Genomic DNA, 15,088 nt, shown 5'->3' on the forward strand with positions numbered 1-15,088 from the left:
TAACAACCATAAAGAGGCGCTTGCGTTGCTCATACAGCAGTTGTTTTGAGTCTCATATGGTCTAAGGGGCCTTTTTAAGAGGGGTGGTGGGACTTTTCCATTGTGCATGCAAACTACATGCTCTGTTTACACCTTCCTTAATTATGATAGATAGGATAACGTGGCTCGCACCTGGGCTTTGGGAGGTAATTACAGAAAAGATTTACTGCACTTCATAGGCTTGTAGTCCATACACATCCAAGAATACAAAGGTTACATTTAGTTACCCATGGAGTTATTTGCTGACGACAGTGGAAAGTAACCAGATCTAATGGCTTTCTGGACAAATTGATGAGTTGTAAATACATTTTTTTGACTATAGGTCACAATGTGTCACCATCAATTCAAATTTTTCTGTTGTCTTTCCGGAGGGAAATGGATTAGCGATGTTAATATGAGGTTAACAGTCTCAGAGTGAACTGTACACCTTCCACCAGCAAGCTCACCTGGTAAACATCCAAACGTTATAATAGTATAAGATGCTTTTGTGCTAGTTTCCATCAAACAGCATTTGTTAAAGGCCTGGTACACAGCAGCCAAAGTAAATATTAGAAAGAAACTGCAGTTCGGAGAAATTAAGCTGCAGCTTTGGCAGGTTACCAGAAATGTCAGTGTATGTATGGGTGTATTCTCCCATTTTCGCGTGTGGTGGGTGTAATGAATCGGATGCCATTTTGAGAGATGCTGTTTATGAGTGTCTGGTTTGACGTTGGAGGCGACAAGGGAATGTGAGGATTTTAAGGAGTGTGAGCTACACTTAACAAAAAGTGACAGGCGCAAAATGACAGGGTTTGGCCTGGGAATCAGGATGCCATGTTGTGTACAAGACATACTCGTGCACACACATAGACATGAACACACTCAGAACACACACATACTTTCTCTGCCATGGAAAAGTGGGTACAAGCAAGAAGGGACAATTTGATCTGTTCCGCCAAACACAAATCAACGTCTATGCAGCTCTATTTCCAACACACACACACACACACACACAGACACAAAGTCCCAATCAGCTGGGCTTTCTGAGACAGGGACAAAACAAAGTCATCTGAGCCTGCAAGTGGCTGTCCCAGCCTGGTTGTGACAGCCAGGATAGTTGCTATTAGACAGATTAACCTGAGGGATTTCTGCACAACCCCCAATGTGGAGCAAGGACATCGCATTCTCTGTCCTTTACATATTTTACTTGCCTTTGCCTTTTGCCTTTACTAAGAGTGAAGGACACATGCTCCCAGTATTTGAACATGGTTAGATTTTCTTTAATCAAATTGGACTCATTTACAAGTTTACAGTGTTTGAAGTTTCACTACATGTGAAATGTTATTAAAAAGGAAAAGGGCTAAAGTTTTTTGTGTTATGGCTAAACCTCGGTTTTTAAATTTGTTTTTTAACTGCACCACATCCACGTGTTTAGGTTCAAATAACTACCTGGAATCTACTGTTTTCCATCATCTTGTGTCGAGATTAAGTATGTAGACAGAAAAGGGTTTTGTGCTCTAGCATAACATAGAAAATACTTACCTAAAATCTGCCACAAGCACCAGGAAAACTCAAGACTGCATCCACAGCACACATAACCCTTCAGCCAGTTACTATTAACTAGGTTAAGGGTCAAGGAATAAGACCAACTTAAGGTTCAGGACATCCCTACTTACATATGTTAAATCCTCTAATCAGCACAAATCTACATGTATCAACATATACGACCACCAGGACACCAAGACTTGAAAATCCTATCAACATCTCTCTAGCTTAATGTCAACTTTCTCTACTGCTGCATGGCCACCTGTAACCACTGATCAACATGTTTAGAAATTGTATTCCAGCATGCAACGTTGTTTCTTCTATGAACACAAGGCTACTTTTGTTTGGCAAATAGCGGACGTTCCATCCCTAACGGAAAGTTGCAATTGAAAAGCCTCCATCTCTGTCTGCTGCCCTGACTGTCGAAATGAATGGCTGCAGCTGTGAGTCATTTCTCATGAGCTGAGCATCCTTACTGTGCAAAGCAATGTATTTAAAGAAGAGGCTCAAAGTAAAGTGAAGAAATCTTTACCAGGCAATAAAAGCTGTGTGCGAAGGGACTTGGTATTGATGTATAGATGTGCGCAAGTTACACAAAAAGTAAAATAGGATAGATGTAGGAAACAGGTGGACAAAAAGATGATGCAGAGAAGTGAAGTAAATGAGAAATAAGAGCAGGAGAAGGAGAAAAGGGTGAAATGCAGAAGGAGGACAGTGACAGACGAGAGCCAGAGCTGACAGACTGCTCAGTGATGGCACTTTATCAGCATCTGGTCCGCAGGGTCACTTCAGCTTCTGGACTCCCTTTCCTATCTGTCTCCATCTCTCTCCCATATCTCCTGACGTGACTCCCTCTCCCTCCCTCAGAGACTGACAGTTCTGACAGAGCACCCAAAAGGTGCAGGCAATGTTCCCTTTTTTTCCATGCTCTCCACAGACTTACACAATGCGAACAGTGTCCATAGATGACCACCTACACACCCAATTAGGACACATCTAACAATAGGTGTCAATATTGTGGGAGACAGATTAACCAACGACTTTATTGCTTTGGCATTAACATATTTGAAGTGGCAGCATCCTTGGTGAGGACTGGTGGATTTATGCTGACATACTGCTGCTGATTAAAAGTGATGTTTTCAGATTAAATACAGCCTTGGTAAAAGGAAGATGAGAGAGTCGGGGGAGGAACCTTAATTGCATCGATGATTATCCCTACGTATTAAGCTATTGCTGCTCATATTTATAGTTGTGTCCAATTTTCATTATGCTCTTCATTATAGAGCATAAATAACCTGTGTAAATGTGCCGGCACGCCACGACACACCCCATAATATTGCCAAGTGATATCCATCTTGTCACCCTGTGATCCGACATTACCTGCCTGAATTATTTCTATTAGCTGTACGTGGCCCCTCCCACTCCATCAGGACAGCAGTCTGCAGATGACAGCATTAACTTTTAGGGCTTTATAGCATCTTCTTTACCCAACATATACCATTAATCCACTTAATGGCCACCATGACCCCTTTCATCGTGTTTCATAAAATAAAAATATGAATAAAGCCCATTACAGTCTCTATTGTGGAGAGTCTCAGTGATAAATCAGAGTGGCTCTATTAGAAGGATTGCTTCTGTGACAAGTCAGGTTGCCTGCACTAAATCACTGTTGCTGTTTGGTTTTTTGCCCCTTTTTAATACTTAAAGCTGAAATCTTTAACTTTCCACACACTCTGAGTCATATTTCAATTCCTTTTCCTTCCTTCAGACAGTTGTTAGAATATTAATAATATTTACCCTTGCCTTCGAGTGGGTTGATTCTCTCTTGCTTTTGGGATCCCTTGCTTGCCTTACATGGGTATTTTGTCGTGTTTACATCTGTTCCAGCAGAGTGTGTGGAATTCTGCAGCTGTTACAAATGTTGAAATACACAACACCCTCCAATTTTTATTATTTCTTTTACTCACTTTATGCTACAAGATCACTTCTTATGTAATTTTCTTGGGTTTGAACACACTTTATTAGTGCTGTCAGCTGAAAAGGTCACCACACACACAGGAGCGAGACTCACAGACACCAAGTCCAAACACAGTAAATGTGCAAGTCTAGCGAGCACGACCACGCAATGGAAAGTCACACATTTAACTGAAGCTTAAGGAAGCTTAAACCAATATTTTTAAAGCATCAATAGATCTAAAGTAAAAACAGTGCACAAATAAAACAAGTCACTCATAGTGATGAACCTATAATGTATTACAGTATAACCTCTCATATCTCTTTCATTCATTGTTGTTGTTTTGTGGCCTGCAAGGGACATTTTCTGCCAGGTAGTATTTTATCTCGTCTAAAAAAGGTGTAAAAAGCCCTCTATACCCTACTGTTCAGCACTACAAAGTTATTGGAATGAGCTTGTGAGCATCATGGATTATTTAGGCAAAGAGCTCACAAGTTAGTGGAGGCCAAAACTAAACAAGAGTAGATTTTAAAATAAGAAAAACATGTTTTGACATTTTATCACAGATCAGTGTTGCATTTATGCCTTAAATGAGTTTCTGAGCAGGTATCAATGATCTGGAGCAGCATTTCAGACCTATACAGCATCCCAAAATAAATGGGAAGTAATGAGTAGATACTGGAAAAGTTGTTTTTGTGGGTAAAACTGCAGGAATCACAAGCGTAATGACTATAAAATCTTGACTGTCGCAAGAAGGAAATCTGCCTGTTGGCTCCATGAGTTTAGTCAGAGCTGTGGTTGATTTACACTGACACGGCAGGAATAAACTACCATCCTGAGGTAGGAAAGCTTTTTAAGGCTTTGTGCATGATATGCATTTAGAGTTTTCTCTTTGTAATTAGTGATGAAAGAGGAGCAGATAGTTTTGAGTGGAAAAGTTTATTTATTATTATTATTTATTTATACATTTTCAGAGGAAAAAATCAAATTGGTGTAAGTTTTCTGTATTCCTTGTCAGATTAATGATACTAATTAAATGCTGACAGTTTGACAGGAGGGAAGCTTTGCATTAATATAGGATTTGTGACATGCCATATAATTCAGAAAGAGCAGAATTCATTCAGCCTTATTCCGCCTTTAATACAAAAGGGGGAATAAAGCTGTAGAGTTCAGACCTTGTGCAGCATGAAGTTTGTAAGGTGGCATCTGTGCTTGTAGGTGTGTAAGTGTAAGGGTAATACCACGTGTTATTGTAAGTTATTGTTTTGGACATAGGTCATTTTTCTTTACCTGTGGTGCCAACGTTGTTTATAGACTCCTTGATAATTAATGTGGCCTGCGTCTCAGTGGCAATAATCAATAGCTAACTTAGCTGCCAGAAAGGTCTATCAAAGTTGGATTGCAGATATAAATATTGGCCACATGATGTATGTTGTAAACAAATTGCCTCTTAATAGTTTTATTATGGATGTTCAGCAATCTTGTTTATTTTACAATAGTAAAAATGCCAGCAACGTATTTACTGGTTTTCTGCCCCCTAAATGTGTGCACATCCTCAGCGGTTTGTTAACGGGAAGCCCATTTGTTGTGCTTTTGCCATTTGTCCATAGTGGCCAAACTGCATTACTTCAACCTCTGTGAAAATCTCATGTGATTCACAGTGGTCCAAAGAGAATTTTCCCCATAGACACTTGATGGTCAGATGGTGCTTGTGATCATCACAAACCCTGCAAAATAAAATGATTCATTATTACTGGTACATTTAATATGTTGGCTTTCTGTATCACTCAGAAAATCTGGAAGATTTCTGTAAACAGGAAGGCACCATTGAGTCAGCCAACACAGTGCTACTGAGAATTACCCTAATGAAGAGAAAAATTGCCAAAGTGTAAGGAACATCCACTTTATTTCTATGCCTGCCAACAACATGGAGGTCTTTCAACATTGTTGTTGTTATGAATTTGTTTCCAAATGCAATGTTGAGATGTTACAGGTCTCATCATCTTGACCTTGCCTACAGTAACTACTTCACTTTATTTCCTAACTGGTCCATTTGTCAAGTAAACAACATATGGCTAATATGACCAAATCCTTCCAATGGTTGTAGTCGGCCATCTTTTTCTGCAACTGGGTCCTCCTAACTTTCATGGGTCCCAAATGGGCACCGTCTTGTGATCTAGTTCACCAGAAAACGGCTATCGTTTTTTTTTTTTTTATGTCCATCTTTGTTGAGGACAAGCTATACAAACAGAAAATCTGTAGCACTTTCATTTCAGCCAGTTTTTGAAAACTTTTACTTTGACAATCCCAACAATGAACTATTGCCTTAATCACAAGAGGTGCGTCAAATTTGATAAAGAGTTGAAAAGGAAGCCCTTTTAACCTCCTCAAAGGCACAGCTGCCAAACTGTATTAGCCATGTCTACATTTGTAGATTAAATAAAGACCGCTATGCAGAATCTGCATTCACAGTGATTCACAACCCAAGGCAGCCATCTACTGAACCAGGGCAAAGGCCAATCACACAGTGTACAGGGGGAATGTGTGCTTGCTTATACATGTATGTGTGTGCACAGTGGAAATATTGCGTGAATGAGAAGCTCAGGTCCAGATGCTGTTAAATTATGGAGCAAGGCCTACCTGGAAAGCATTAAGTATTCTTGAGCAGTTTTAAGGGAAAAAAAAAACTCTGAGTCCTATGTTTTCACCTTTTTCCATTCCCACTCTGTCTGCTCCTCTGTTCTGGAGGTTCTTCTTTGTGTTGACTCAGGGGGAAGTCATCTTCTTTCACTTCAAAGAATTACCTTCTTCTTTCTTCTTCTGTAACACTGAACAAGTTTCTTTTTCCCTTAATGGGTCCTTGTGAGTGAGCGTCACATATAGTTTGTTGTTTGGGGTATTCAACCAGACTGTGCTAGGACCCAGTAATGATAAATGCAATTATGCTTAACAAAAATGTTATCACTGGCTGCGGTTCAAAGGCCTTTCAGTAAATTCTCAATTTAAGGATTCAACATTGCCCTTGAATTGTTTAGGTGCAACTGGGACGGGCGGAGGAATTAATTTCAGATATTACCAAACAGCGGGGTACACAGCTCCCCAGGCGCCACAGACAAAATCTTTCACCCATGTTAAAAAATTGAATGGGGATTTAAGGAGAACACAGATAATTTAATCTTTATCTGTGGCAAGCCACAATGAAACGTTGGTTTCCATGGGATCCTCTTACCTCAAAAGAGGACTGTGAAATAAAAGGACAAAACACCTGAAGCATCTCCTCGCTTGCTTTTGAGAAAATATACGCACGCACACATTCTTTCGCAGACACACACCATAAAAGGTTCTCATCAACATATCAAAGCTGTCGTTCCTCCTGTTCAACATGCTATACGCGAAGCCAGTGGAAGCCAACAAGGCAATGTACAGCCTCTCTCCCAAACTACACACCACTTATATACAATGCACTGACAGCTCCTGCAGATAACAGACACTTACAGATCGAGATAAGGCTCAGGTGTCAAGTATACATGCACGCAAGCACAAGCACAGATGTGCTTGGCATTCTGCTCCACAACCACCACCACCACCACCACCATCTCTCCCTTTCACATTTACACCGACACAATATATAAGAGAAAGTTTTAGAGTAAGAGATAGCACAGGATAGGGTGAGATGAACCACCCTGGCTTAGTAACATCACCTCTAACTCCCTGAGATACCCAATAACAGCACACAGACACTTCTCCAGAAAAGCTCTAGTTGAGCATTAGAGTTGTCAACATGCATCTAATCCACAAGTTTGGAGACTGTTACGCTGAGTCAATATGCAATTTGAAGCAGGCTGGCAGAGAGCATTGGATTGATTGATTCTGACCTTTTCCCTGACAGTACCTGCTGTATGCATTCTCCAAAAATAATGAAAAGTGTTCAAATCCCTCTATCTTTAGCTTTTGCCTCTTTACTTCTCCCAAATAAGGGCCCTGTTGTTAATCCCACTCATATGTCTGGCTGTAGGTCTGCTTTCTCTACTTTATCTCTAAGAGCACGGGGACACAGACTCAGGGGGGTGATACCAGCCGTATCGATTTGTGCAAACATGTGCAGAGACACACAAACAAACACACACACAAACACCACTGGCTGTAGAAGGTGGCTGTGCACAGCTTTGTTATAATCTTCAAGATTTAACTCCATCTCTTTTATACCACAGCTACAAGACTAAAACTGATAACTCTTTATCATTAATAATCTTTATACACACTAATACCACAAGCATTGTTATGATACTATTATATGGAAAGATAACAGTTTTAGCTGTACCAGCAACATCGTTCATGTCAGTGGCTCAGTGCACAACTTTGGTACAAACTGAAATATGTCAACTCATTGGATTGTATAGACATTCATACTCAGGCTGTAGACTATTTAATTCCATCACTTTGGTGATGCCTTAACTTTTCATCTTCCTCCAAAAACAGTTCAATAAATATTTTATAGGTTAAGAGCAGAAAGCGATTTGACGATTAGAACCGATTGCATGTGTGAAGGTATTACACCAAAGAAGATAGGAGATAGAAAGAATCCCCCAGGGTGTACGCGCAGGTGGTGGTGGAGTAAAACCAGCTAATGGAAGATGGAATTTTCCAGCTGCAACACCTGGATCATCCTGCGTGATAAGGTGGTGATGGGGCTCAAAGGCGCAGGCCGGGAGATAATAGGCCAGGAATGGTGACATCTGAATGTCTGAGAGAGGAAAAGGAAGTGATGTAGCGGATGCAAATAGAAATGTGAAATTCCTGATTAGAGAAGTGAGAGGAAAGAAGGTCTTCTTATTGAACTTTTGCCAAAGCCTTATGTCTAATTTTCACTTTGGGTAACGTGGTTTGTGAGAAAATACTATTGTGTTCTGCTTAAAAAACTGAAATGGAAAGCATTATAAGCATTAGTACAAAGGTATGGCATCACACTCACCTAGCCTCTGCTCCACCCTCTTGCCTAATAATAATCTAATGCAACTAAACTGCAAACACAAATATTTTTGTAAACTGAATTGTAACATATTTTAACAGATTATGCTGCTGAAGATATCAATTTTTCCCAGATTACATAATTTTTCAGTCAGTAAAAATGATGCCCTTTGTCTGATTATAGCATCACTAACCTTTCTTTTAGTTGTCTTTAGTTTACAGCACATTTTGGCCAGAACAAAACCGTAACAGTCACTTTTGACTTTTAAACCCACTCAGCTCAGTGATCCCACAGTGGTGGGTTAGCGAGCTACCAAACTGCACGCTCAGCAGCCTCACTACCAATATTTATAACTTATCAGAACTCTTCTGCACCTTCCTATGCACTTTAATCTACTAAAACAAATGGCACTTGCATCTCATGAAAGGGAAACACTTAATCTGATAGCACTTTACTTTAATGTTTTCTCCTTGACTTAGACTAATGCTTGCCTTGTACCTCACTTGTGCGTCGCCTTGGATAAAGGCATCTGCCAAATGACTAAATGTAAATGTAAACATGACCGCAATCATTAACTAACCTTAACTAAAGTGCTTTTGTTGCCAAAACTTAATTATATGTGGGGCTTTTGAGTGTTCGTTCATTCAAATTCATGTCATATCATCATTTTTCCATATTAATTATTAATTTTTAGGACACAGGGTTGCTTTGCTCCATTATCTATTGTAACTCAACCCAAACTTTAATTTCCCATTTGAGAAGGTTTGATAAGCTTAGGATTGGAAGTTTAGAGGTTGAATCCCCAGACCAGCAGGATTAAATCTGGTTGGACAAGTTCAACAGAAGCAGCACCTCACTCATTTACATCCTCGAAGAAGTAACTCTTAGTGTCCTTGAGCAAGGCCCTGCAAGGCTCCTGTGGAGCTGCTCAGTAGCCACGTATGTTTGAACCTGACTAGGATCAGAGCCTTCCTGAATGAAGGTGGCCTCTCTCTGTAAAATTCACCAAAGTTGAGTCCAGTCATCTTGTTTTTGATCTGGAAGCCTAAGCATAAACATATGAAGCAGGCCCACATCACACAGAAGAATTGCTTTGTTCCAAAGCTGGATTGTGAGTTATTAGTGTTGGTAGGGGTTTTCTTACCGCTGAAGTCAAACTCAGACGTTCAGGTTTCACTTTGGCAGCCTCACACAGCAGCATGGCTGAAGATGGATGAAACCGTAAAGCTGATTTCAAAGGCTGTCAGCATGAACGAGACAAAGACCGCATCACATCAATCCCAAGTGAATCAACACCCTCCTTCAGTGGAAAATGTACAAGATCAAGCACATATCAAACTGATACTAATTCTCATTGGTGAATTGAAGGGTCATAATACCCAGTTGGGAGGGTCACAATACGAAGAGACACAACATCCTTCTTTCTTCAGATGTGGTGTGAAAAAATGTCCATTCAAAGAGGAAGCGAGCCACTCTCATATCAATCCATCAAACTAAAGGACGCCTAACACAAACTAGAAAAATGCCAGTTCTAAATGAAATTCTCTCATCTCGCGCTGAGCACAACTTGAACAGGGCGGTCACACGAGGGTTTAAATAGAAATCTATTTTCTGGCCTGAAAATCAAACTGGCCATCATTCTGTCCTGCCTCACTCCTCTCTTGGGGACTTGTCACATTTATAACATGTAGTCATTTTCTCAGCTGTCAAACCACACTCTTACCAAGCTCTGTTACCCAACCCAACCTGTCAGCTTCTAATTCCAATCTGCTCAAATGTCTCTCTCTCTGTGCATTTGTGTGCCATTATTCAAGTGCTGTTTAAAAAGAAATAAAAGCTTCTGGAATTAAAAGGAGATTGTTCTATTCATATTGTGTGTGTGTTCTGTGACGGCCTGGACAAAAGTGGTTTAGCAAAGTAGGTCATGACAGGGGTTAGTACTGCATTAGCGACTGTCACTTGCAGGACAGGAGAGTCCAGACACCAGGGCAGACCCCCCTCTACCCCCCTCTACCTCCCTCTCACTCACAGTCTCAAACACATAGACACAGTAGCATCTTCTGAAACTCTGCAGCATTCTGTCATGGAGCTGAGCCAGAAGGGCATGACACACATAGAGGGCAATGTCTGGAACAGTCTGTCTTCTGTGTGTATGCACACACATGCATGAGACTATGTTTGCATATGACAAGGCCGCTTGACCTGCAGGAATCCAAACTGTTTGCCCTTGCCAAAAAATTTTACGAAAAAAGTTATTGTCTTTTTCGACACTTTGATGTCTCCTCGTTTCAGCCTAGGATGGATTTTAGTGGCAGTTCTTCAGTATTCAAAGATTTGCTTCATCTAAGCACAGGAGAATCTTCATGGAGCCTTAGTATCAGTATCCAGTTTTCAGCATTGACTTATGGAAACCTATCTCATTACTTCTGCCTTCTTACGGATCAAATTTTCACCAAAAAAAAAAAAAAAAAGAAAAAGAAAAAAACATAATGCTTCAAGCTGCTTCTGTTGTCTGCTGCATCAGTCAATGATTTTTTTTTTCTCTTTGGTTTCCATCCTCAGAAAATCTAGGATAATTATGGGAGTAAAAAGGCTCACTCTCAGAGCAGATTAACAACATCTCACTAGGCTGAACTCCTCACTCCCTTTTATCTCCTCAAATGTGGAAGAGAAGACGAGTTACGTAACTTCCCACCTTAGGGACCCAGCCGACTTTCCACCGAATTTCTGTCTGTCTCTCCATGTCTGGGGTGTCTGCTAGTCCTCTGCTATTTGATGTGCATGTTTGAAGCAGCCATGCGACCGGGGCGAGAAGGATGTGCCTGTTGTTCACAGCTCTCGCCGCTTTGCTCTGTTCCCCCGAGGAATGACTTTCAAAGCACGCCAAAGTTGGACCTTTTCCTGGTTCTACATTTAACACCTTCTCAAATCGCAGTGTCAAGGTGTTGGATAGCTTTCTTCCCACCTTTCTCTTTTATCGTTGCTTTAAAAGCCCTCCTTTCATTAGCAAGGGTTTTGAAAGACTTGCCCTCATTGTACTGTTATTTAGCTGAAATATGTCCTTTGAAAGACATGAACATGTGCCTGCAATCATTTTTTTTTAGTGCCCACATATTACTTTAACACACATGGGTCCTAATGACGTGCCAAGTCATAGCCTAAAATATTTGATCATGTCAGATCGATACACGAGAGCAACATGCTTTTATTGTGTTTTCAATAGAAATACATTTTATTCCTCTGTAGAAAAGAAATGAACAAGTTAACAGGTCTCTTGCAAGTTCTGAATAAAATGGCCACATACCAAACCTCTAGCTCTGGACTTTAGGTATACATCTGCGTCAGATGTCCACTGAGGGACCACGTAATTTTCGAACCTCTCAACCTTTTAGCATTTAGAACAATATTCATGTTGTCATGATTTCCATAAGCTTCCTCTGTAACCCAGGAGGCAAATGAACATTGCTGCAAACATTGAGAGCAAACTGAACACAAACAATGGATTACTAATAAATTTATGTGCCTTCTTTATTCGGCGTTACATTTAAACTGCTTTGTTGGGTCTTGGGTGACATTTCAGAACCAACATAACACATTAAATTTTAATAGTTGGATATTTTATGAACATCTTTAAAAAAGTTAGTGAGGATACAAGTGTACTGTATTAAATTTACATTTTCAAAAGACAGTTTAAAGAATTAGAAAACACAGACTACTGTTATGTAAAGTTAAAAGACAAAAACACAGTAACATGCAGCACAAGAAAGACTGTGCTACCCATGAAATTGAGACACTAGATAATTTATTTTGGTCCAGTTGTGTTTCAAAAGGTACACAACCTACTTGACACTTGCAGTAAAAATGACAGAAATATATGGCTCCACAAAAAAAAATAATAATGCTACAACTGTCAAAAGGCACCGACCATATCTCATCTCAACTACCACAATTCCCTGCTGACAGAGCTACCAGCAGCACAATGAAACTCCTCCAGATGATCCAAAATGCAGCAGCATGTCTCACTTTTGATCAGCCAAAAAAAAACCACACGTCACTCCACTGTTCTCTGCACTGGCTTCCTGTAGCCACCTGCATCAGCTTCAAAGCTCCGACTCTCACCCATAGAGTGGTCACTCACCAGCACCCTCCTACCTAAACACTGTGATCCAGCTCTACCATCATTCCCACCACCAACAAACAATGCCTGGTGGTCTCTATACCCCATAGTAAAATTTCCAAAGCAAGCCGCTGCAGCTAAGTGGTCCTTTGATGGTGGAATGAGATAAAAACTCTGCATGCTCAGCAGACTCACTCACAATATTCAAAAACTAATAAAAAAGAAGTACCTCTTCTGCAACTTCTGTTTTAACCTAAACAAAAAACACTTCCCTGTCCTGCTTGATCTTGCATCTCATGAAACGGAAATATTTCTTCTTATAGCACTTTGCTTTAATGCTTTCCACTTGGCTTTGCACCTCAGTTGTAAGTCACTTTGGATAAAAATATTTTGCCAAATGACTAAATAAAATAAAATGTAAAAAAAAATTCATAAATACATACATAGATGAATAAATAAAGAGACCAATTGGATTGAAAAAATTTACTTATTAATTTATTATCCAGTTTCAATGTGAGTGTGCAGCTGGTTATTTAATAATTATAATAACCATAATAATGAGATATACTGTAATATTTTTAATTTAATATGGAAAGGGAACAAAGAGTAGAAGGGGCAACTGGTGATGAGCAGGAAGTAGCAATGATTAGTAAGAGTGAAGTGAGGAGGACATTGAAGAGAATGAAGATTGGAAAGGCAGTTGGTCCTGATGACATACCTGTGGAGGTATGGAAGTGTCTAGGAGAGGTGGCAGTAGAGTTTCTGACTAGTTTATTTAACAAGATCTTAGAGAGTGAGAGGATGCAGAGGAATGGACGAGAAGGGGACTGGTGCACATTTTTATGAACAAGGGAGATGTGCAGGGCTGTGGCAACTACAGAGGAATAAAGCTGATGAGCCAAACAATGAAGTTGTGGGAAAGAGTAGAGGAAGCTAGGCTAAGGGCAGAGGTGAGCATTTGTTAGCAGCAATATGGTTTTATGCCTAGAAAGAGAACAACAGATGCAGTATTTGCTTGGAGCATGCATATAGAAGTACAGAGAAGGTCAGAGGGAGTTGCATTGTGTCTTCGTAGATTTAGAGAAAGCGTATGACAGGGTGCAGAGAGAGGAGCTGTGGTATTGTATGAAGTCTGGAGTGGCAGAGAAGTATGTTAGAGTGGTGCAGGACATGTACCGTGGTGAGGTGCTGTAGGTGTGACAGAGGAGTTCAAGGTGGAGGTGGGTCTGCATCAAGGATCGGCTCTGAGCCCCTACTTGTTTGGTCTGGTGATGGACAGCCTGACAGATGAGTTTAGACAGGAATGTCCGTGGATTATGACATTTGCAGATGACATTGTGATTTGTAGTGAGAGCAGAGAGGGGGTGGAGGAAAATCTAGAGAGGTGGAGGTCTGCTCTGGAAAACAGAGGAATGAATCTTAGCTGCAGTAAGAAAGAGTATGTGTGTGAATGAGAGGGACCCAAGTAGAACGGTGAGGTTACAGGGAGCAGATGTGAAGAAGGTGCAGGACTTTAAGTACTTAGGGTCAACAGTTCAGAGCAACGGAGAGTGTGGAAAAGAGGTGAAGAGGCGAGTGCAGGCAGGTTGGAACTAGTGGAGAAAAGTGTCAGGTGTGTTGTGTGATAAAAGAGTATCAGCAAGAAGGAAAGGTGTTCAAGACGGGGGTGAGACCAGAGACGTTGTTCGGCTTAGAGACAGCGGCACTGAAGAAAAGACAGGAGGCAGAGCTGGAGGTAGCAGAGCTTAAGATATTGAGGTTCTCTTGGGAGTGACGAGGATGGACAGGATCAGGAATGAGGACATCAGAGGGACAGCTCATGTTAGATGTTTTGGAGATAAAGTCAAAGAGGCAAAATTGAGGCGGTTTGGACATGTTCAGAGGAGAAACTGTGAATATATCGGTAGAAAGATGCTGAGGTTGGAGCTGCCAGGCAGGAGGTCTAGAGGAAGACCAAAGAGGAGACTTATGGATGTAGTGAGGGAGGACATGAAATTAGTTGGTGTGAGAGAAGAGGATGCAGAGGACAGGGTTAGATGGAGGTACACGATTCGCTGTGGCGACCCCTGAAAGGGAACAGCCGAAAGGAAAAGAAGAATTATTAATTTAATATTGCATCGGGGCAATGTGAAACATTTTTGTAATGGTCTTATTCCTGGGAACCAAACTCTGAAACCTATCTACCATTGTTTCATACAAAACAATTAAAAATAAATAAATAAATACACAATAAAACACACACAGTTTCTTCATTTTGCCACCTTTTCAATAAACTTACAAGTTGTGGCTGTAAATTAGAATATACTTCCTGGTACAATGGGTTTACACATTACAGTCCACTAATATTGGGACAATTACACGTTTGTTTAACTTCAAGCTCTTTGCTTTCCAAATAAAATCAGTTATGGAGACTTCATGAAAGAGTCTTGCTTCTCCTTTCAATTGTAAGTCTGATTATTGAAAGCAGTGTGTGTGTGTGATACGT

Source organism: Channa argus, chromosome 10 (assembly GCF_033026475.1).
Source record: "Channa argus isolate prfri chromosome 10, Channa argus male v1.0, whole genome shotgun sequence".
NCBI classification, from domain to species: Eukaryota; Metazoa; Chordata; class Actinopteri; order Anabantiformes; family Channidae; genus Channa; species Channa argus.